The 11,330-nt window shown below is 31.7% G+C and overlaps 1 long non-coding RNA gene across 1 annotated transcript; it reads left to right on the plus strand.

The window, feature by feature from the left end:
• Positions 1 to 7,146: 7,146 nt before the first annotated feature.
• Positions 7,147 to 9,068, plus strand: LOC111626757. The gene is made up of 3 exons (XR_002756922.1): positions 7,147 to 7,265; positions 8,171 to 8,244; positions 8,946 to 9,068. It is a non-coding gene; the product is annotated as an uncharacterized LOC111626757 (long non-coding RNA).
• Positions 9,069 to 11,330: the final 2,262 nt, after the last annotated feature.

The raw sequence follows: 11,330 nt of genomic DNA on the forward strand, positions 1-11,330 counted from the left end.
GAAGAAACATTACACTTTATCTATGATAAAAGCATAATATATTCACTTTTGGACCATTATGAACGTTCTTCAATACTCCTATTAGTTTACAAATGTTTATATAAGTTCAAAATTACTCAGTTGTAACTGAGTAATTTGTGACCTGATTTGAAACTTGTGACTTAACACAAGTTTTGCAGCATTAACTATTCCCATGTTGAAGGATATCTGCGAGATCGACTAGAGAACTCGGCAGGAAATTCTATTTCTATCGAAAGTTTCTAGCAGTGATAAGAATAATAATTTCAGTAGGAACTTATTAATAATATTTTGTATCTAAGCTATACGATATTGCATTCTTGTCACATCAGAGAAAATTTTCTATTCTAGAATTAAAAACATAAAGATCGGTATTAAATAGATAAAAATTTTCTTTACGGATAAATCCCATTTCAGTTTATACAACTATTATTTCCAACTATCTGAAGAGAATGCTTAATTTCATATAATAAACTTGGTAACAGAAGAAACGAATGATACAGAAGTAGCTTTGACTTCTCCATAACAGTATAGAGATGAAATTCTGGAATCTTGTGTTAAGCTTCTTTGAAATGATGTGAAGAATAAATGGAAAATAATTCATTAAATTGAGTTAGTAATAAGATGAATCGACACGAATATGAAGTAAGATGCATTAGGAATTGCCAATCGACAATTTAATCCCAAAAATCTTCAAGATCTCTTGGATATGTAATTACATTTGTTCTTAAAGAGTAAACTGATGGCTTATAGAGTATGAACATCTTGTAAATTTCTATTCTTCAGGATAATTATTTAATTTAAAAAAATCTTTTTAACCATAAAATGAGACATTAAAAAGTTTAAATATAAACAAATTTCTTAGGTATTTCTTTAAAGTTTAACTGTAATGTACTTAACTTGATGAAGAAGTTGGCTCTGTGCCATGAACATACCACGGATTTCTTCTTACTAATCTTAACAATTGCTAAGTTTACTGTCGAGAAATTCGATTGAAAGTGAGAAATTTAGTGAGAAAACATATAAATTTTTCAAATACTTTTCTTAAGAAAAAATATATTATTACTGTTTTTTTCTTTTGTAAAATAAAATTAGTTCTTTAAAAAAATTCGTATTTTCTCTAGTAAAAAATCTATAGTAAATAAATAAATAAATTGATTTTATTTATCTTTTAACAAGTTTAAATTAACTTATTAATTTATATTGTGAAATCTGTGAAGATATTTAGTCAATTTTCAAATTTCGTGAGTACAGTCGACTCCTCTATAACACTGTTGATTATTCGGTTTTATATGAATTCCATGTTGTACGAGTCAGTTATATTTTACAAATACGTGAGCCGTTCACAGCCCGGCACACGTATTTGTAAAATCTAAGCGACTCGTACAACAGGGAATTCATATAAAACGGGATAATCAACAAAGTTATAGGGGTGGTCGACTGTATTAAATTTCAATTTTCTATAACGAAAACACTGCTTTGTAATTTTAATTTTAATTTAAAAAATAGTTAAATTTTATAAAAATTCCTTTTTCATTTACATTATTTACCGTGTTTTTTTCAATTTTTTTAAAATTATTTTCTACTGAAAAGCTTGTCATTCTCTATTTTAGCTAATGTCTTTCTTGTTAAGTTATGCACGAAGAAACGTAAATATAATTTTAATAATGTTGGAATTATATAAGAAATTTGGAAGATAAACTTGTAATTATTTTCGTATCAACGCTCACTAATTAGTTTTCTTTTTGTGACAAGAAATTTCCAAATATTCCAAAAAAAAAGTTGTCAGTCATTGAGGGCAAGAAGTTTTCTGTCGCCAACCAAGACAACAATTCATTATCTCATCCAGAACATCTCAAATTAATTATAGGAACTAATTTTTTAACCATAATTCAAGTTACCAAAAAGAAGAATATGCTGTAAACTAAATTTACTTGATACTTTACGCTGTCTGATACTTGCTTATACAAGAATAATTTACCTTAATTAACATTTCTCATGTAAGTAACTGGATAACTGAATTAGACATTACCAGAATATCTGTAAAAATGTAATATATACAAAAGTCTTGTATAGTTATATGCAAGATAACATTAGAATTTCGTGCGTAACAAATTACATAAAAAGCTTACATTAGTCTAATCGATAATAACAATAATTACTATTAAAGAAAAATACAGAGAGACAGACAGACGAGAGTGGGAATTTACATACATTTTTGGACTTAGGAGAGCTTGAAACGTATTGAAATGTAGAAATAAATTGAAGAATTTTTCTGTATGTTAGTGTTTGTATGTAGGGGCACGATTTTATTCACTCTGTTCGGAACTTAATAATTCTTGTGCTTTTTGACGAAAACTTTTGAAATTTTGCTGAGAGGTTGGTTTATTAGGGGGATTGATGCTGTTAAATTTTGGTAAAAAAAGGTCGAGGGGTTGGGGAGATAATGGGGGTCGTGTGTATTTTCAGTAGGATCGGACTTAATTCATTATTAGCATTTACATTTTTTATATAAAATCCATACCTACCCTCAAAATAAAGTTTTTTGCGATTTTATAATAGTTACAAATGTAAAATTAAAAAAAATTAAAATATGATATAAGATTGCACCACAAAAATCTTAAATGTTGCCGGATAAGTTGAGCAACACGTTTCTGGTTTCTCTAAACGGTGACAGAGTTTGATGCAAGTCAGTGAAAAAATTTAGCAACTTGTAGGGAATCAAAGCAGAAAGAAGGAGTGGGGGGTCGAGTTTTAAAATAACGTATATTTCTTAAGGATTGTGGAGAATAACTATTTGGAATATGTGCAGTTCGCTCAGAAAGGTTGAGAGCTTCGGGAGTAGGAGATAAAATCAAAGAGAAGAAATAAAAGGTTTGAGTGTTTTTCATACTGTATCAGAGATTAACTATGCGGAATTTGCTCTCCAGATCGGTCAAAGGGTTCGAAAGTTTGTAGTAATCATGAAATAAGTATGTGAGATAGCAGAAATTCCTATATTAAAAATAGTCTTTAATATTAACATTTCGCGAATTACGCAACAATTGTTGTTCTTAGCTACCTGAGAAAGTGTCCCGTTACATTTTCTCGAAAGCAACATGACGCTTTCTCGTAAACTATTAACCTCTGCACGGCCGAAATCGTCTGTGAATATCATCAGAGACGGCCGAAAAAAGTTAGTAGCCGTTTTAGTCCTCGGAGAGGAAAGAAGTCGTCGTCCATCTAATCATCGTTCATTTAATCGTTACCCAATTAATTGTCGCTCATAGGATAACCTTTTGTGTGTGTGTGTTTGTGCACGATCGCCTGGATAACGAAAATTACCCATCAGAACTGGATACCTCCTGAAAAAAACCCATAAGAAGATCTTGTTCTCCGATTCAACATTTGGGATAAGTTATCTATTACCAAAGGTATTTATCACCCCGCGAATCGTATGTGAACTCTCTCTCTCCGCCACAACACTTTATCCAATAGATTGTTAAATAAACCCTTGTTAATTGTTAAGTGTATCTGAGTCACTTCCAATGTTGTCTCTCGAACCGACATTACGAATCCGTCTGACCACGTACGGGACCGCTCGCGCGACGGTGTGACGTAATCGCCCTCTCGGTTTCCGTGTTCCGATAAACACAGTGGTGTCAATCCTGACAGGGTACCAAAGAGGTGTCGACCCGAAAAAACACAAGTAAAACGGAATGAGAGGTCCGAGTTTTAAGGTAACTTATGTTAGTGGCACGTTAACTTACGGGAAAAAAGGGCAAATATCTGGGACTCCCAATACAAGGTTAAAACCGATTTTTTATAAACTCATTACAATGTAGTAAGAATTTAAGGAAAGTTAATTCGCTCTTTATTGTTGCAAGTTTCCGATAACACAAAAGTATTATTATAAGAAATGAATGACAAAGACAATATAAACAAAGCATTAGCATAAAGTCTCACGAATAGATAAGACAATAAGTTTAAAAAAAGCCTTCTAGGTGACAAATGTGTTAGAACTTTAACATAGCATATAAAGGACGATTCTCGTGCATTTTCCTTTATCACCATAAACATAATATATATCCTATGTTCAATAGGACAGAGAAAGCTTTCCAATAGCAGAAGAATTTTAAAAATGAGTTCGGTAGATTTCGAGATTATCTCTAACAAACAAACAAACATCTTCGCTTCAACTATTATTATAGATATAAATAGAGATTACCGAATTTTTAAACTATTTCCCATATAAATTTACAAATCTTTAATTAATACATTAATGCGAACAGAAAATTACCTGAATTTAATTCATCGAATTCTGTAGCCACTTTTGTAGGCGTACACAAGAATAGAGGTAAAATACAGGTAAGAATTATGCTGGAAATAGAAATGAAACATATTTTACTAGACCTTGCTGCAATTTACCAGCAGAAAATGGCCGAAATCTTCATCTTGAATCGATGTACTTTGTATCGTGTTATCGGATCCGACTAACTTCTGCTTCATATACTTTACGTCAGTTGCTATTAGATGTAGTATTTTTGAAAATAAGAAAGAAAACATCATAAATGTATCGAACAGTAAATAAATAACATTATTTTGAAATTCATGCATATACAGCAAATGAATTGCATAATGGTTTGGCAATTTTTAAAGCAATTTTTTATAAGTTATACGTGTGAAAGTATAATAGAAAACAGTTTTCATCATTTCAAATTAAAATGTACAGCATCTAATTCTGGAAAAGTAAAAAATATCTATATTACTATGAAGCTTTATTGGCCAAAATTCAAAATTGCAATTGAAAATTGGCATATACTCTGCACCATGAAATAACCTGCATGTTCTCTCGACTTGCCATATAAGTACGAATAACTTTCATATAATTTAATGAGTGGTATGGTACACTTAACGATGTTGTGTAGGATATGATTGTCTCAAAATAATATAAGCATGTGCAGAATGAGTAATGTGGCTCAGCTCTTGAAAAATATGGGGACCATTGCGTAGGATATTAGCATGTACTAGATATGAAATAAGCACATGCCATTTGCAGAAAAAATAGAGGGAATTTTTTTCCAATATCTACAAGTAAAACAAAATTAACTTTTGTTTTATCTTGTAAAACAAATTTAATTATCTCTATATATATATATTTCCCTGTATCCATCTTTTCGGCATTATCATGGTTAATGGAAAATGGAAGCTGTGAGAAACAAACAAAAGAAAAAGGGAAACAACTCAAGGATGATCTCATCAGCAGCTAGTATAGGTCAACTTTCTGACCTAAGGGTGCGACTATGCAGACGCGAGCGAGCGAATTTTCCGAGCGAGCGAGAATATGTGGCGAGAAGAGGCGAGACGCGATAAATATCAAAACCTGTCAGATATGTGAGAGAATCAGAAATTCGCTCTCGCCAGAGTTATTTCTCGCTTCTCGTTTGTGCATGGTTTTCCTTTGCGAAAATTAAATCGCTCGCAACCTCTCGCTCGCTCTAAATTCGCGTCTGCATAGTCGCACCCTAAGAGAGTTTCGACTTACGCTTTATCAGCGTCAGAAGTGACACCTTTCCCACAATTTAGCGACACCTCCAAGGTATTTTGATTATTTAACATAACATGAAACGCCCGCTCTTCATTTCTTTAAAATCTGTACCTGTGTGCTATTACAATCAGCAGTTTCGTTTGTGCCTTTAGATTTCTCGTCGTCTTTAGCATGTGTGCCGCCACTCTCCAAAACTGATAATTGACGCAAGAACTTATCTCCCTTTCTTTTCTACGTGGAGTTTCTAATTTAAGCTCATAAAATACCGTAATTTGTGAACTCTCTTTCTCTCCACAATGAGAATGCAAAGATACTCCGTCTTCTTTAGTTGTGTAATGTATCGTACAAATTTCATGCTGTCTAATAAATGTATAAGTGTAGTAAATTGCGTCGAGTGACTCCATTTCAACTAAATCGCGCTATTTCCTATTCCATTCTTTTATCCTTAGTTTCATATACGAGACCGCGTTATTGCCATCCGGAAAAACGCTCAAACCTAGTATTATAGGCGTAACCTACTTGGAGTCAGAAATTTCCGCGTGTAATCAGCTATAGTCGGTAATAGGAAAGCTAAAAAGCTGTATAAAACTCCATTGGGATATCCTCATACCGGTCCAAGAGAAAAACGTCAAACGGAAATGTTACATTGGCATCAGAATAAAACACAAACCCACGGGTGTCTGGACATCACCCGGCATTTTTCACCAACCCATCAAAGCATTTGCCAGCCTCACAATAAGAGGGCAGTTTGAAGCGTAATAGAGTTCGAATGGACACCAAGCAGATGTATCTTAACAACTCGGTGGTTTGGTCTATATTACACAGGATACATTGTAACATGTTTTATAATTCCTGCAACAATTTTTGGTAGGTTATAGGCGTAAAAATACAATAGAAAGCAATTTTCACGAATTCAAATTTACATCTAATTACCTTAAACTTACATATGTTTAGTGTCTATACATTCATCATGTTATAAAATATATCTAAACTAAAACATATACTATTACTTCGAAATGTAAAATTACTGTTATGAAAATTCTTATTTTATAAAAACATATTCAAATTTTACGGAATAAATTAATTATTGTCAACAATTAAGATGATAAATCAAACGATATTATTCTATTTCGATGCTTATTATGATTTGCAATTTTGCAAACATTAACAAATAAATTATTACAAATCATATAATTTCGGTTAATTTACAAAGTAATTGTTTATTAAATACAAGAAAGGTCATTTTTAACATTAAAATTTACATTTTTATCTCTATTATTTTGCCCATATCTGAGAAATTAACGAAAAACTCATTCCATTGCTATCTTAGTGGCCACAGAGCTAAAGATTTTAAACCCAAATGATATAAATGCTTAATTTCAGAAATAATTGCATTATTGCCACTCTGTTGTATCGAATTTTGATTGCTGAACAACAATTTGTACATAGAAAGTGACATTATTTTTATGTTTTAAGCAGACGTTGAAAAGAAACCTCTATAATACCATTACAATAAAAGTGTTAAATTGCTGAAGAAGCATGAATTTCAGAATTGCTATTTTAACTTTTGATAATTTAATATGACATTTCCATTCTTAATTTAGATATTATGACATAAAACACAATTATCGTAAGGTATATAAAGAATAAATTAATTACACCCCATAATAGGATACAAAGTACATCGATCCAGGATGAAGATTTCTACCATTTTCTGCTGGTAAGATTCACCGAAATCTAGTAAATAGTAAATTTATAAAAATATAATTAAATTTTACAAATATCTTTATATTTTTTTAACATACATATATACACGACTATTAGAAGACTCTATAATCTATAATATAATCGAGACGGGTTGATGATAATAATAATAAGTGCAGAGCCCAAACGGTTAGGAGTTGGAAGCTGAAATTTGGTACACAGTTAGGGTACGTCACGAAAACGCACACTAAGAAGGGACTTTTCGAAATTCCTCACGGGGGGAGAAAGACAGGATTAAGGCTTAACACTTCCATCAACAATGGAAGTGTTAAGCCTTACCATTGTTGATGGAAGTGTTAAGTAACAATGGCGGTGTTAGGTAACAATGGAAGTGCTAAGTAACAATGGAAGTGTTAAGTAACAATGGAAGTTTTAAGTAACAATGGAAGTGTCAACAATGGAAATCTTACGTAACAATGGAATTGTTAAGAGAAAGCGACGTGCAATACGCAGATGCAGTTTTTTCGTTTTTGCGGGAAATCGAACATATTTTAGACCCATCTAAAAATACTCTAAGGGGACCCAATTCTTGCATTTTGAGAAAACGGGTAAGGTTGACTGTAACGTAATAATATTTATCTTAGTTATCGTTACTTTTGCCCGAGCAACGCCGGGCCCACCTACTAGTTAATATATAAGGCATCATACTAGTAGAAGTATAGATATAAAACTTACTTTTAATGTTTTTTAAGCTTAAAATTTTTACAATAAGATTAGTCTTATTATTCAAATAAATTGCACGTGTTTGCTCTCCTTCACGCTTAACACAATCGCATTTGTTTTACTAAAATTCACGTGCAATTTAATAAAGTATTAAATATTTTTTATGACCCTTAAATTATGTCTTGTTTCTACTTTCAGCATAATTCTTATTTTACCTCTGTGCTTCTCTACGCCGGTAGAAAAGGCAACAGAATTGGATGAAGTAAATTCAGGTAATTCTCTTTTCATTATTAATGTTTGGGTGACTGAGCCTATAACAGATTTCGAGACACTGTGGGTCGAATTATAGTAAGAGACAATATGAAAATACAAAATGAAAGACAGCTTTCACATGGCGATGTCACGATTATAAAGTATACATTCCCGGCTATTATTGCCTACATAACAGAGGGAAGGTATAACGTTTGGTCAAAAAGATGACCCCCGAATATTTTAAAATTTTTGAACACGGGGAACCCTGAAATGTCGAGAAATACAAAAAATTAAGGGTTTTTTTAAATATATGTATGGATCTGAATCTTTCAAGAATAGAGGAACTGTACTTTATATTTCTTCCAGGGCTGTGGAGTCGCGTAAAAATCTACTGACTCCAACTCTGACTCCGACTCTGACTTTTCCTTACCATCCGACTCCGACTCCGTTTCATATACATAACAAGTTGGTAAGTAAAAAGGGAGTCAGAGTCGTCAAAAAATCCTCCGACTCCGACTCCGGCCAAAACACCAAAACTCCACGACTCTGACTCCGACTCTACAGCCCTGATTTCTTCTATTTTCAGTATTAACATGGGTATATCAATGAAGTAATTTGTAGAGCTATAATCTGTACACATATATCTATTAACATTATACAATTATTAACATTTGCATTGTTTTATTTCTGTGTTTTTTTAAATTAATTTTTCTATTCTCAGTTAATGAAGTAAGAAGAATACAAAAGAGATGTTTATATATAGGATGCAGATATTGGTATTGTGGATGCCATGACCCGGTGAAGGAATAATGTATATGCAATTAAGCACGGATATAAATATAATAAAACTTGATTTTATACTGTTTATTCTACATTAAATTATCTCTGTTTATACACAATTTACATAAACAAGAACAAATGCATCATTTTCTGTATGTGAGGGGCACGATTTGATTCACCCAAATTAAAGCTTAAGCAAATCATTGCTTGATTATTCATTTAAAATATTTAAAAATTGTTAACCAAAATTGCGATTAATATGAATATATTTTAACTCTCAAACTTTATTTTATAACGAATATTAGTATTGTAATTATTGTAAAAATTGTTCACGATGACATTAAAAATTGTAATTTATATAACATTTTAAAAAATGTATATTGTTCATACGGCTTGTATATTATTCAGAAAAGGTTACATTATTGATTTTAGGAATTTTATCATAAATAATGGAAGAAAATGGAAATTTTTATAGGGACGAAAGCTCTGTAATCTACGTCACTCATGAGAATTAAAATTACAAATTTCACTCTTAAAATGAAAATTTAATGGCGTTTTCTGCTTATATAATCTATATAATGATATACAATTGTTATTTATTGTTGTAGCCATAATGTTATTACTGTGTTATTTATTACTCAACAATAGCGCTGATTATCATTTGTGCTGTTGTTGTATTGTGCATAACACAATTATAGAACCTCATTATGTAGACAATATACATTAATTACAGCAATACTTTATCATTATAGTGATTTTATACCGTAGTGTTTTTAATTTTTGTCTGAATTTTTGCGTGGTCGTTGGTCAGAAACCTGTGTCCTGTTGTGGTCTCGTGTGAGGTATGATAATGGTATTGAAATTTACACAAATATCTGGTTCAGTGACTTTTAGGGTGCCACAAAATTCGAAAAATAACAAAAATTTTTAATGTTTCGCTTCATAAATTGTAACACATCAATAAGACAATGGTTCGTTAGCGTGGTAACAAAAATTGCAAGTAGGCCATTAAATCAAAAAGGGTTAAAAACCATTTATCTTTTGCATCTAAATTAAAAATTTATATATTTAATTATTGGTGGAATAAGAGAACATAACACTTGTGTGTCCCTCCCAAAAGAACTTTCTACTGGAAATTAAACATATTTAGGTGTTAGACATGTGAAGAAAACACAGAAAACTTCCATTAGTGAGGCCCGAACCCGCGACCATTACCATTATTTCGAAGTTAAGTGGTACTATCCAGTTATTGGATGCTATTAGATTATGATGTCGTAAAACTATGAAGATGATTCCAATCTTCTGTGCTTAAGGGCCCTAAAGGTTCTTAACCACCAATGAATGTAATCGTTTTTCTGTACCCATTGTATGTTCGTCCAAGCCAGATGGTGAAGGACAGAACCTGACATATCCAGGACAAACTATACACAAAAATTTCCTGAAATTCCTCTTCCGAATTTAATTCCAAGAGCGNTAGATTATGATGTCATAAAACTATGAAGATGATTCCAATCTTCTGTGCTTAAGGGCCCTAAAGGTTCTTAACCACCAATGAATGTAATCGTTTTTTTGTACCCATTGTATGTTCGTCCAAGCCAGATGGTGAAGGACAGAACCTGACATATCCAGGACAAACTATACACAAAAATTTCCTGAAATTCCTCTTCCGAATTTAATTCCAAGAGCGATAAATGTCTCTCTTATATCCAGAAGAGGAACCTTATGGGTTGTTTGTTCCAGATATGTCAGGTTCTGTCCTTCACTCCACTGCCTCAATGTTTGACTAGTGTAACCAACAAAAGGCCTGAGAAAAGATCCTCTTAGTACACACAGAGCGAAAAACTCCATAAAATATATTGTATAACGTTACGTATTTAACACGCAACAAACAAATCAATCTTTGTTTACATAACGGTAACAGAAGAATACTAAATAAGTGTTCCTCTTTATAAATATTTTAATACGTGTATACTAATAAAAAAAATACTGATACTAAAAAGTATTTTATTAAAGAATATTCCTGTAAAAATATTTTTAAATCAAGATTTTCAAAAGGAAACTATGTTTATTCACCCTTTTTCTTTCAAAAAGAATAATCAGCAGAACGATCAATTTCTACGTTACAGATGTATTTATGGATTATTCAGTTCTATTTTATGTACTGTTGCGTTTTTTTTTATAGTAATATTTTTGTTTAAACGACATTTTTATTATTATAAAAGGTTATTTTCCATATCATAACATAAAAAAGAAAACATGCATGAATAGCCACAAATCGTATCTTCTAACACTCCCATTGACGTTCTCCTTATAAATACTTTCTATT

Source organism: Centruroides sculpturatus, unplaced genomic scaffold (genome assembly GCF_000671375.1).
Source record: "Centruroides sculpturatus isolate CEXI.00-Female unplaced genomic scaffold, Cexi_2.0 scaffold506, whole genome shotgun sequence".
Lineage (NCBI taxonomy): Eukaryota > Metazoa > Arthropoda > Arachnida > Scorpiones > Buthidae > Centruroides > Centruroides sculpturatus.